Source organism: Jaculus jaculus, chromosome 1 (assembly GCF_020740685.1).
Source record: "Jaculus jaculus isolate mJacJac1 chromosome 1, mJacJac1.mat.Y.cur, whole genome shotgun sequence".
Taxonomy (NCBI): domain Eukaryota; kingdom Metazoa; phylum Chordata; class Mammalia; order Rodentia; family Dipodidae; genus Jaculus; species Jaculus jaculus.
In genome coordinates this window covers 233,672,923-233,684,108 of record NC_059102.1, presented here as the reverse complement: position 1 = coordinate 233,684,108, position 11,186 = coordinate 233,672,923, and the positions used below count along the sequence as shown (strand labels likewise).

Here is an 11,186-nt window from a genome sequence, read left to right as displayed (position 1 = left end):
TGCTAGGCGAGCTCCTCAGCTCTGCTAGGTGGGAGTTACTGCAGTTAAGAGATTGGGGTGGGGAGGAGTCCACCCTTCTCCTGTAGCTCCTCCTACTCCGCTCCCCACTGGGAGTCCCCCTGGCTCTTCAGGAATCTTGGACGTGGTTGTTGGGGGTGGGTGGCTTTGCTGGGGGATACAAAGCAGGGTCCTGTGTCTCCATCCAAACTGCCCCTTGGGCCCTGGGCTGTCTGTAAGCTTGCATCACCTTCCCAGCCAACACTATCGCCCCCTCAGCCAGCCACTCTTAAGTCCTTCTTGCCGTCCCTCCCAAAACCTCTGGAGCTCTGGGCACCCTCCCCTTCCAGGGTACTAGACCCTCTGCATTCTTTGCCCTCTACTCCCTCCCTCCCTGGCTTCCTGGAACCCAGGGACCCTGGAGGTTTCTGGACCATATCGAGTTGCCTGGGTGGATGTTTCCTTTTTTTTTTTTTTTTTTTGGGCTGTGCTGGGTGGGGGAGCTGCCGGAGAAGCTGATGACTGGATTGGGGCCAGTCAGGGGTGGAGGCTGGCCATCAGTGACTCCCTGGATCAAACCTTGCCCTCCCCCTCGCCAGCCCTTCCTCTGGGGACCCTGGGACCTGGCTGCCCCTCCCAGCTGGGGAACAGCGCTGGGTGGCATTTCCCTCCTCCTTCCCTTTCCTTTTGCACCAGACTCCCTAAGGACTCCTCTTGGGGTACCGTGGCCCACTCTAACCCTTCTCACCGGTAAGCCCCGGCTGACTTGACCTGGCAGATACACCGTGTTGGCGAGCTTGGGCCCAGGATGGGGCTCCAGCCTCGGCTCCCCGGCTCCCCGCCCTCCGAGCCCACCTCTTGGCTCCAGCTGGGAGCTTCTCGCGGTCTGAGACGGGCTGCTCCCTTCACAGATTCACCGACGGGGTGGGGAAAGGGAACCCCTAAAGGCCAAGGGGTGGGAAAGAGGGAAGAAGTTGGGGAGGAGCCAGAATGCAGGGCCTCCTGGAGTTAATTCCGAGGCGATTCTGACAGCCCTGAAGTCCTCCTGCAGCCCCTCTGCCACTCTTTCCTGGCCCCCCAAAGACCTACTGCACACATGGTTTTGCTTTTCCAGGCATCTTCCCCTGGTCCCCTCCCCCTGGGTGCCTTCCCGAGCTCCTCGGCCCCTCCCCCCAGCCCTCCTGGGCCCCCTCCTTCCTCCTTGACCCACTTTAGTCCCCTGTTGCTGGGGGAGGGGCGTTTGCAGCCGGCGGCTCTGATCCTGGCTGCCTCCCCTAGCATCCCTTGGGGCGGGCTCTGGATGGAGCCAGCAGGCTGAGCCGGCCTGGCCCCAGGGACTGGCACACGGCGTGCTCCGTGTGGCAGCTTCCCTGCCCCCTCCGTGGACAGACAGTTCTGGACAGCTGCCCCTGCCCGGGCCCCTGGGAGGCCCTGCCAGGACCCGGCTCTGGTTTCCCCCAGCCCCAGGGAGCAGTGGCGGTACAGATTCCTCCCACCACTGCCTGCTTGCTGAGCACTTCCCGGAGGATACTAGGGGCAGGGGCAGTGCCAGCCCCACCTCCACCCATCCTTCCCCTCCATCTCTGTCGGAGAGGCTGCAGCTGGGGTCAAATCTGGTGTGTGCTGTTAACCTGTGTGACCCTGGGAGCTCCGCATACCTTCTCATGGCCTCTTTACAATCATGGGTTGAGTCCGCATAGCTACCCCTGCCTGGGCAGTAAAGCGTCCCAGGGATTATGTGACCCTTGGTGCACCTTAGAGCTTTGTGTCTGTCACAATCCAGCAGGCATGCTTTCTTACTCCCTGTTTTAGAGAGAGGCAACTGAGGCACAGAAAGGGGAAACTGCTTGCTTTTGGGTTCACTGAAGGTATTATACTCCTGCAAATTTGAGCAATTGATGTACTTCCTCCACTCTTTCTCTAGTCCATCCTGATACCTGAGCTTTTGATTCCTAAGAGCTTATGCCATAGCTTTCTTTCTTTATTATTATTATTATTTTTTTTTTTGGTTTTTCGAGGTAGGGTTTCACTGTAGCCCAGGCTGACCTGGAATTCACTCTGTATTCTCAGGGTGACCTCGAACTCACAGCAATCCTCCTACCTCTGGGATTAAAGGTGTGTGCCACCACGTCTGGCTTAAGACCTTTCCTAGACTAGACCCCTTAGCCTCATTGGGGTGATGGCTGAATCATAAGCCTGCCTCCTGCCCTATGACGGGCCGCAGGGCCGTGGGCAGTCCGAACTCCAGGGCCCACGGTGACCTGTCTGGGAACCCTCATCCTGAGACCTTGTCTTGAGGTTCAGGGGCCTGACCACCTGGGTGGTAGTGGCCCCTGGGTGAGTAGAAAGAACCAGGGGATACAAAAGCCAGAGTGGCCTTGAGTTTCCTGTGTCCTCCTTCCCATGAGCCTCCTCCTGCACATTCTCACCAGCCCACCCAAATATAAGTGTGAAAATAGGGTGGGAGGCCCTCAGGCACTGTTGAAATTTGGGCAGCCCTCCTCCCCCATCTGTTTTCTTCTTGGAGTCTTGACATCCTCCTTCCTCAGGGACTCTTTTCATTTCATTGTCATTGTCTTCCTGAATCCAGGAGGGGTGGGAGGTGGGAAGGGGCTCTGGGAGCGAAGTCAGGCCATCTTTTCTTATTTGCCTAATTTCCTCACTCAAATGTGTCTTGTGATTAAACATTTTCTTAGTGTGCTTGGTCAGGGCCAGGCTGGGTTTCTTTTCATAAACATTGGCAAGTGAGTTTAACAGCCCTGTTTGTATTAGCTGGAGGTTTCATTTGCATAGTGATTGTTCTTATGAAACAGAATAATCACTTGCAGTTTATGAAACTGTATGAATACCCTAGTCTGGAGCAGGGCGCATGCGCGGGCCTTTCTTCCCACACGTAAATCCATCCTGTTTGGGGAGGAAGTTCTGACTCCAGGAAGAGCCAAGTGCCCATGGTTTCTCTGTGGAGCCCTGTGGTGTTTCCCTGACAGGAGCCCTGGGCTGTGGGTGTTGTCAATAGGTAGGGAGAACTTGTGATTGAAGGTGAACTTGGTCTAGTAGCTGGGTGCCCCAGTGCAGGTGAGCCAGCAGGAAGGTGTACACTCGAGTTTCTTTCTTCCTGTGACCCTTCCCTTTGGCTTATTGTTATTATTTTTGAGATGGTCTTGCTGTACCTCTAACCTAAGCTAGACTTGAATTTGTAATCTTCCAGCCTCAGCTTTGGAGTACTGGTATTACAGGATTGTATCCTGCCCTTCCCACCTCTTAGGTGAAGGTTGCTGACTGGAGACCTGAGACTGAATGTAACAGACAGGTTATTGATTGAATTTTAATATTGTATTTAATTGCAAGCAGAGAGAGAAAAGGGAGGGGAGGGAGGGAGGGAATGAATGGGTACATCTTTGCAGACAAACTCCAGACATATGCATCACTTTGTGCATTTTTTTTGAGGTAGGGTCTGGCTCTAGCCCAGGCTGACCTGGAATTCACTATGTAGTCTCAGGGTGGCCTCTGACTCGTTGTGATCCTCCTACCTCTGCCTCCCGAGGGCTGGGATTAAAGGCGTGTGCCACCATGCCTAACCAACTTTGTGCATGCTGTTTTATGTGGATACTGGGGAAATAGAAGTCAGGCTGTCAGGCATTGCAAGCGCATTGCAAGCTAGCATCTTTAACAACTGAGCTATCTCTCTAGCCTCCCCACATTTTTTTCTTATTTGAGATAGGTGCTGGAGTTACAGGTGTGCATCATCCATGATCTATCCCTCCTGCTCACAGAAATGTTTTTTTTTTAAATTTATTTTTAATGTTATTCATCATTTGCAATTGGAGAGGGGAGATAGGAAAAAAATTTAAGAAAGAGGGGTGCATTAGGGCCTCTTAACTACTGCAAACAAACTCCAGATGCATGCGCTACCTTGTGGGTCTGACTTTTTGTGGGTACTGGGGATTCAAACCTGGGGTTTGCAAGCAAGTGCCTTCATCATCTACCATTGCTCCGGCCCCATGTTTTAAAAATTAACATTTTTTTTTTGTGTGGAGGCTGGTGTGTGTGTGATCTCTATGCATGCGTGGGCAGATGGAGATGCAGCAAGCATACGTTGCAGAGGCCAGATGAGGTTGGTGCTATCCGTTGCTCTTCTACCTCATTTCCTTGAAGTAGAACCTGGAGCTCTGTTTTCTGGTTAGGGTGGTTGACCAGGGGCCTGCTGCAACCCTCTCCTCTTTGGCCCACCCTCAGCACTGGGGTTAGCATGTGCGACCAGATATGAGTGAATATGTGCGTGTAGGGAATTGAACTCAGGACCTCATGCTTGCACAGCAAGCGCTGTCTCTCATCTGCTGAGCTGTCTCTCCAGCCCCTCACAGAGGTGTTTTGATTGGCTTGTGCTGTCTTTCATAAAGAAAGAACCCAGCATTAGAAAAGCTGGAAGTGGCACAGCCAAATTCAGATTCTGGCTTCCTCTGTAGTATCCAGTGGGTGGACTTGGGATGGTGAGGCCTCTGTTCCTGCCTGGCAAAAGAACTTGGGCTTGTGGGGCGGGGGAGGGACTGATCCTGTAGGCGGACGTGCTTCTTTGGCCACTACAGTCTTCTGCCTAAGCTACACATTTTCTTCTCTGTGGGGCCTTTGTGAGACTTGGGGTTCTGTCTACTGTTGCCCTAAAGGCTTGAGGCTTAAGCGGTTCCTGGGGATATCCAGGGCTGTCCTGTTCTGACATCTGCTTCTGCCTCTGGTGGCTGAATTCTCACTCTCCCAGCTCAGGACCCTCTGGCTCTGCTGTAGGGGACATGTACTCAAGGTTCCCTGACATCCTAATTGGTGTATGAAGGACCATAAATTTGGACAGTCACTTTGAGAAGTTACACCTTTGCTCCTAGTGGCTTCTCTGCTAGAAAATGCCCCAGATGGGCTGGAGAGATTGTTCAATGGTTAAGGCACTTGCCTGCAAAGCCTAACAACCCAGGTTCATTTCCCCTGTACATAAAGTAGATGCATAAAGAATGCATGCATCTGGAGTTTCTTTGCAGTGGCTGGAGGCCCTGGCACTCCCATTTTCTCTGTCTGTTTATCTTCTCTCTTTCTCTGCTTGCAAGTAAATAAAAATATATTAAAGCCAGGTGTGGTGGCACACACCTTTAGTCCCAGCACTTGGGAGGCAGAGGTAGGAGCATTGCCATGCATTTAAGGCCACCCTGAGACTACATAGTAAATTCCAGGCCAGCAGTGCTAGAGTAAGACCATACCTCAGAAAAAGAAAAGAAAAGAAAAGAAAATGCCCCAGACTTTCTTATGGCTCCCTTTCGAGCCTGCTGTCCCAGAAGATGGGTGTTTCATAACCTCAGTTTGTGGTTTTGACTTGACTAACTTAGGTATGTCATGGCTGGGTCAGCTGGCTTAGTCTAGATGTTGTAGTTGATTATACAAAAATGTAAAGGATGCACCAAGGTGGCACCATGTGTCTGGAGTTCATTTGCAGTGGCTTAGAGGCCCTGGTGCACCCGTTCTCTCTCTCACTTTCTCAAGTAAATAAATTTTTTCAAAAAGTAAGAGTTCGCCGGGCGTGGTGGCACACGCCTTTAATCCCAGCACTTGGGAAGCAGAGTTAGGAGGATTGCTGTGAGTTCGAGGCCACCCTGAGACTACATAGCTAATTCCAGGTCAGCCTGAGCCAGAGTGAGACCCTACCTCGAAAACAAACAAACAAACAACAAAAAAAAAAGTAAAGGATGGTTTGATAAGGGTCATGGCTGGAGGAATGGCACCTCACCTCCACCCTGGCTGCTTCTATGGGGTCTTCACTGTAGTTGAGGGAAGCAGCAAAGCCACCCAGGGCCCACTTCCTGCCCAGGTCTCCTCACTGTGTAGAGCACTGTCCTGTGGCTGGGAGCCTCTGGTGTCCTTGTGGCTCAGGGGCCTTTGTTTGGTACCTCCCAGTGGTCTTCTCGTTATTATGGGTGAGGACACTGAGGCTGTGCAGCCTAAGTCATGCCCCTCGTGAGTGAGTGGAGGTGCTGGGATTTGAACCCAGGCCTCCTGCCTCTATCTAGAGCCTGCTCTCCCAACTTGATTCCATGTTGACAATTTCTTCAGCTATAAAATGGGAAAGGCATCCCACCTGCTGGGGTGTTAAATATAAATGAGCAGAGGAAGGTTTAATTGTGACCTCTCCCTTCTCCTATTGGGGCAGGAACATAGAGTCTAATCCTTTGTTAGGGAACAGCTGTCGAGCCAAAGTGTTCTCCCTGTGGCTCTCCTCCTCCCCCAACCCCTGTCTTGAGGACCTGCACTTTCATGGATTGGCTGCTTTGGATAGATTTCCTGCTTCATCCTGAGGGCTCTTGGGGGGGGGGTATCTAGGAGGTACAGAGAACCTTCCACAGGCCCTTTTGGAAAGAGGGCAGGGGTACCTTGGGTAACAACCATGGAATTTAGGCTCAGAGCACCCCAAATATAAGGGAATGCCATATGTCATGGTATGAAACATCTGGAACTAGATAGCTGCTGAGTACTCAGTTAAGTGGCTTAGTTCTACCTGCGTGGTTTCATGCCTTGTTTTGCTCAAAATACTTGCTTTTGCCCTCAAATTTGTCTCCCTGTTTAATGGAGGAATCACTTTTTTCAATGATCCCACAGTCCCATTGAGAACGGCATCCCTTGAACCTCTGAGACCAAGCATGGGGCACTCCTCGGAGCATCACTCCTTGGCGTTAGTGACCTCTGAAGATAACAAAATCGGTGTTAGGTCAGCAAGAAAGGTGGTGGGGAGTTTGTGGAGTAGGAGGAGGCTCTAGAGTGACTGTGTCTTTCTCTCCATGCAAGGTTCTAGAACACCATCACAGCTCCCCATGCTCTGGGCTCCCCTGTCTCTGCCTCTTTGTATCTTTCCTTGAACACTTTTCCTTCTTTTCCTAGCCTGGCTGGCTCCTTCATAGCCTTGTGGACTGAAGTTCAAGGTTACCTCAGGTGCAAGGTCACCTTAGCAAGGCCTTTCAGACCTTGGTCTGGCTCTCATGCTCTTTAACGTTGGACGAGCTTTTCTTAGCAGAATTGATTTGCCTTACTTGGTTGCGGCTAGTTTCTTGCTAGACTCCTAGATCTGTTGAGGAGAGAGAGAGAGAGGTATGATGTGTCCACTCCCAGGACACAGGAGAGCAGTCAGAGAAGAGATGGGCCTCAGAAGTGCTTGGCATGTTGTGACCACCTAGCAGGTGTTTGTTGAGTGAAGGACTGACTAGTTGCTTACCAGGCCTTTTCTGATCCCTTCTGTGCTCCCCCGTCTCACCCCTGGGACTGTAGTACTTCTGGTTCTTTGTTTTGGGAGGAAGAGGAGAGACAGACCCCTTCAGCAGCCCTTGAGCTCATCGACTCTACAGTGGCCCGGTCACTGGCAGGGCTTCTCAAACAAAGGCTGGTGGGGAAATGGCCGCCCTCTGGCTCAGGGCGTACAGTGGCTTCAGGATATTTGGTTGGGGGGTCAGTGGCTAAAGCTTGCAGGCCGCGCTGATATAGGGCTGAATATGAGAATCTAACCCTTGCCTACAGTGGTTGGGTTGTTTTATTCCAGGACAGGTCTTTCCCACCCCTGGGGGCTGTCTGGCCGAGAGACCAGCCGGTCAGCCTGTCTCAGCAGCATCCCACCCACCCTGTCTCAGGAAGGCAGCTTGCTCCTCTGCTGCCGAGCAGGAAGCTGGCACCGGAGCCAGCAGGCCCTTCTAGACAGCACAGAGGTGGGCAAGAACGGACTGAGTCCTTTTCGTTCCTAGGCAGGTTATCTCAGCAGCTGTCAGGAATTGCCTGGCCTGCAACCATCAGACTGACCATAGGGATGATGAAGTGGGCTTATGGACACACCCACAGGATGTGCATGCTACCACCTCTGGGGTGGTGGGAGGAGGGGAAGAAGGGAGAAGAAACCACTCAGGCAAGGAGAACGAATGGAGCACAGGTGAATAATGGGAAGAAGAGGGGGGGCCAGGATAGGAGGAAGGATCTCAGAGGCTATGGGCCAGCCTGCCACAAAGCCCTGGTCATCTGGGTCCGCAGACTGCCCCAAGCTCTGTTCAGCTTAGCAGACAGGGGCTGTCCTTAACTGGTAGGAAAGGGTTTCCCTCTCCAGATCTCTCTGTGGCTGGCTGAGGGCAAATTAGAGCCTTTCTCTGTGTGCACAGTGCCACCACAGTGGTCCAGTGCCCACTCAGGGCCCTTTTGGGAACAAGTTGGCCCCAGTGTGAGCCTAATGAGAAGGGCTGAGTGGCGGGACTGTGAACTCCCTGTGTCCCCCAAGGTGGAGCTGTTGGGGTTGGCGGAGGCTTCCTCCACCCGCTGGTCCTTCAGGGGTCTTGCTTATGTTGCCTTTTCTTTTTCAGTGGGAAGTGTCAGTGTGAGTAATTATATACATTTTCACAAACTTGAACTATGCTTCATTTAAACTTCTATAAACATGTCTGTGCAATTCTAATTAACTGCTCGCATAAAGCCATCAGAAAGTTATGCGGGGAGACACTCAATTGCCAGACTGGTGCCTAAAAAGCCAAGGAAAATACGACGTTCTTCCAGCAAACGGACTATTCATGCAGACGGTTACCAAGATCAACAGGAGATATTTGAGGACACGTGAGATTCTGAGCAGCTATCGCTGAGCCTCCTGGGTTGTTAGTCTTTTGGGATATTGGCAGGGTAGGTGGCTTCATTGAGAGACACATGCTCTTCAAGGAAAGGCCTTGGACTTGTGAGGTCAGGATGCTGGAATGGGCCATCTCAAGCACTCCTGTGGGTCAAGGCAGCTCCAGTGTAGTGCTGGGTTGCCTTGGGGGAGAGTTAGTGGCTTGGCTCACACGATGCTGCCCAGAGTTTGTGTGTGTGTGTGTGTGTGTGTGTGTGTGTGTGTGTGTGTGTTTTGAGGCAGGATCTCCCTCTAGCCCAGGCTGACTAGGCATTCACCATGTAGTCTCAGGGTAATCTCGAACCCTTGATGCTACCACACCCAGCTCTGCCCATACTTTTGCCGTAGTTGGGACAAAGGCATCTAGAGAAATGTGGAAAAAAGATTTTTGGGGGCTGGGCTAATAAAGGGGAAGAAAGATTTACAGTTAACTATCATCTGTCCATCTACCTTGTAGTACTGGGTTGAGCAGTGCTGGGCTCTGGGTGCCATAATGAATGAAATGTTTTTTGGTCCCAGGAATCTGGGACCGCCACAGCTCGGGTGGTAGCTGGCGGTGAGAAGACAGTAAACAAGGTGAAGGAGTGACTTGCCCTGTGCGCGCTGTGACAACAGCCACGAGAGCTGTGAGGAAAGTGGATGGATGAAGAACCAGCCATAGACTGGGCTGATCAGGCAACAGGAGAAGTGGGTGACCCGTTCACACAGCTGACTAGAGGGTGGGAAGGGCTGCTTGGCTTCCTCCCTCCCTCCCCTCCTCTCTTCCCTTTTTCTCTTTCCCTCTTTTTCCTCTCTGTCTCCCGTCGTGTGAAGACACAGGGAAAAAAAATAAAAGACTTCAAGGCCTGGCGTGGTGGTGTACATCTTTAATCCTAGTACTCAGGAGGCAGAGGTAGGAGGATTTGTATGAGTTTGAGGCCAGCTTGAGACTACATAATGAATTCCAGGTCAGCCTGGGCTAGAGTGAGACCCTACCTTAAAATACAAAAACAAAACCAAAAACAACAAAGCCTATAAAATGTTGGCCATAGAGCTGGCCATGGTAGCATTCTCAGCTTGAGCTCCCGTGAGTTCCAGACCAGTCTAGACAACATAGTGAGAACCTACCACCTCCACCCTGATCTCTAAAACATATTGCCATATTTGCTAAAATGCCGATGAGCACATGTACAAAAATGAACATAAAAGCTCCTTTCCTGGAAAAGGCCACCCCAGCGTTGCCTTCCTGATGCGCTTCTTCATGTGCTCCCGCCCTCATTTTCTTCCCTGCTATCTTTTCAGCGATCTTTCGAATAGTCCTGGCCCCAAAATAATATTCTTCAAACAAATACCTTCCCAAGGTCCTAGGGAAGCACCTCAGTCAATCCCCTACTTGAAAGAAAGTCCCATGTGTGTCTACTCTTGGGAATGACAACCAGGGAGGTTTCTGTGCCCTGAAGATTCTTGAGGTGGGATCCAGGCATATTTGGTGAGCTGTTGACTGTTGAAACGACCGTGGCAAGTTGAATGCTTGGGGACTGATGGTTTCCTAGACAGTGTTCATTGGTGACGATGGAGATCTATGGAAACCTTCTGTGACTCAGGCCCCACACCTAGATACTCTTTGTTCAATTCTCTTTCAGTTGTCACAACTGTGTGAGGCAGTGCCATTCTTGTCATTAATACCACAGACAAGAACGTAAGGGCTGGGGAGGCTAAGAATGCTCTCATATTGGATAGATTATTAGGGACCATGTTGGCATTGGGACTTCCAACATTGAAATCCTGGTGCTGGGTAGGAGGTAAGGTCGAGATGCATAGGCCATCTAGTCTCGTTCCATTTCTTTCTCCCAAGCACTTGTTTTATAGTCCCTCTGCTACTCTGTTTCATGGGGCCATTTTGAGAGTTTGCCTCTGATGTGCTTTCAGCAAAGCCATCTCAGAAAGGTCTCTCTGGGTCCTCTGGGCTGGACCAGAGAGGGGTGTGACCATACCCAGGAAGGTGAACCCGGTCTGTGGCATTGGCGGCCCTTTTTAATAAGCAGGAATTTTTATCATTAGCAAGTTACTATGAAACCCTGTCGGCTCTTAGGAAAGGGCCACCTGGAACCACCTGTGTCTTCTTGCAGGGATGGTGGGATTAGATCTGAAGGTGAAGATTTGCTTCATTCATTCCCTCCCTCACTCATTCATACTGAGGTGTGAGTTTCCAGCAAGGAGAGTTTCCCCGGTCTCTAGTTTCCGGAGGCGCCTTGTACAGTCTAGATTCCAATTAGCTTAATTGCTTCATATTAGACTTCTTAGAAATGACTTTTTTTTTTTCTCTGCTGACGGCTGAGGTTCCAGGAATGCCTCCCTAAGCTTTCGCCCTCCCTGATTCTTTCCATGCGTGTCTCTTTCAACTTTATTTCTCCAGTTCTAGCCTGTGCCTCAGTTCCACTGGTCCTGTGCTGTTGAATCAATTCATTTACCTCTGAGTGGCCAAAGTGGAGAAACACTATGTGATTTGTGTAAATTTTATATGGTGTATTATGTAACGTGACACATT

At 51.1% G+C, this 11,186-nt stretch overlaps 1 protein-coding gene across 1 annotated transcript in view; it reads left to right on the top strand.

Annotated features, from left to right (window-relative positions):
- The first annotated feature begins 669 nt into the window (after window positions 1-669).
- Window positions 670-11,186, top strand: part of Znf423 (zinc finger protein 423) — a 317,240-nt gene continuing 306,723 nt past the window's right edge. The window contains exon 1 of the mRNA XM_004664840.2: window positions 670-747. The gene's annotated coding sequence lies outside the window, so the exon portion shown is untranslated. The remainder of the gene's footprint in view (window positions 748-11,186) is intronic.